The sequence below is a fragment of the Nannospalax galili genome, unplaced genomic scaffold (genome assembly GCF_000622305.1).
Source record: "Nannospalax galili isolate Female #2095 unplaced genomic scaffold, S.galili_v1.0 scaffold1251, whole genome shotgun sequence".
Taxonomy (NCBI): domain Eukaryota; kingdom Metazoa; phylum Chordata; class Mammalia; order Rodentia; family Spalacidae; genus Nannospalax; species Nannospalax galili.
The window spans coordinates 168,449-170,266 of NW_008329321.1; the positions used below are offsets into that span (position 1 = coordinate 168,449).

At 32.3% G+C, this 1,818-nt stretch overlaps 1 protein-coding gene across 1 annotated transcript in view; it reads left to right on the forward strand.

Annotated features, from left to right (window-relative positions):
- The window catches only part of Pcnp (PEST proteolytic signal containing nuclear protein), a gene marked incomplete in the record, with an annotated part of 12,693 nt that extends 11,141 nt beyond the window's left edge, over nt 1-1,552 (forward strand). Inside the window, 1 exon segment of the mRNA XM_008835738.2 lies at nt 39-1,552.
- Between the last annotated feature and the right edge of the window lie 266 nt (nt 1,553-1,818).

The window sequence follows — 1,818 nt, forward strand, 5'->3', positions numbered from 1 at the left end:
CCGCTTTTTTTTTTTTTAATTTTTTTTTTTTTTTTTTTTTTTTTTAAGATTGAGTGGTACACTAATAAATGAGAGTTTGAAATTAGAGGTAATTTATGTTTTATATACAGATTTCAAGACATTTGCTAATTTTGTAGATTCATGTGATTAGCTTCCAAAGGTTACAGATAATAAAGAAATCAGAAATGGTACCTTTCTAAGAATTGCATATTTTTTTAGACACAACTATTAGCACATTGAGAGGGAAACCAAAAGTTACTGTCTCTCTGTGAGCAGCTACTCCTAACCTCACTCCCTCATTACCTAAGCTGTGTGGCTCCCAGGACCAGCATTATGGAGAGAGGGGAGTATGTATTGAGAGGAAATCCTTACTGGACGATTGACTGAAAGTAAATTTAGATAAAATTGAACCTTTTTTCCTGTGGGCATTTTGTTTTTCTTTTGGGTCATTATACATTAGGTATGGCATTGTCAGTGGATACAGACGCTTAGCTCTTTTAAAAAAATTTTATGTGAAGTATTGAAATAGCTCACTTCACTTTAATGGAGTTTGTCTGCCCTTCAGTTGTCTTCAAAGAACACCATTTGCTACCAAAGTAAATCAGTATTTTGAATGTGCTTCTCTTGGTTTTTGTTCCTAGTTCCTGTAAGCATTTCCACCAGAACTTGAGGCAAATCATAAGGAAGCTGTTTCTTTTAAAGTACAAACCACCACCAAAAATCTAAATGTACATACTGCTTTAAGTATTTGGCTGGTTTTTATTTTTTTTCAAAGGTTTACCAAAAAGGCATAACATTGTATGAAGAAAAAAATGTGATGCACTTTCTGTGACTTTGTAAAAGCATTTAATTTACTAACTTGTTAGATCAAATTTTGAATTGAATTCACTGCAAGATTTCTTATTTGTACAATTCTACAGCTTATTTTAAGTATATATGTACTGACCAGTGGTTTCAAAAGCACATTTTAATTATTGAAATAGAAGGAAAGAAAATGCATCTTCAAACATTTTCATTATGAAATCTCACCACACTATTCAATTTGTGTATTGTAGGGTGTTTGTATTTTTGTATTGTATATGGACTTTTTTTTATGTGACAGTTAAACACATCTTTAAAAATATCACAGACAAAAGAAATGATATGATTTCCTTGAAAATTACAATGTTAAATTTGGAGGCAGCTTCAAAAAATTTTATTGGTGGTAATTACTCACTGGGCTTTTTTAAATATCGTAACTTCTGAGAAGCAGCCTGCAGATGTTCTTAACACTTTGTTCACTTACATTTAAGTTTAGTTACCGAGCCCCAAGTAAAACAATGGAAATGTACATAGCACTATTAGTTCTTACATGATTTAATTATATCAAGATACATAAATTTAACTTTTATGTAGGCAAACTGTCCATTTTACTGTTTGTTAAAATAACACACCTCTCCTACATAGTCTTTACTTGACCCAAATGAAATATTAACCTAAGGTCAAGGTGAGGAGAGAGAAACGACTGAGATGAATGTCTTTACTAAAATACCAATAAATTTTGTCAAACTCAGTAGTGTTCTTATTTTCTGTTCTACTTAATTACTTGCTGGGTTTAATTATTTTTTTTATATTAAAAATTTTTATTTAGGATTGGAGATGGCTTAGCTGCTAAGATTGCTGGCTGCTCTTGCAGAGGACCTGGGTTCAGTTCCCAGAACCCGTATGGCCGCTAGCAACCATCTGTAGCTCCAGTTGAGGGAATTTGATGCTTTCTTCTGGTCTCTGTGCATATTGTACAACAAGGGTACACTTATACACATGCAAGTAAAACATACA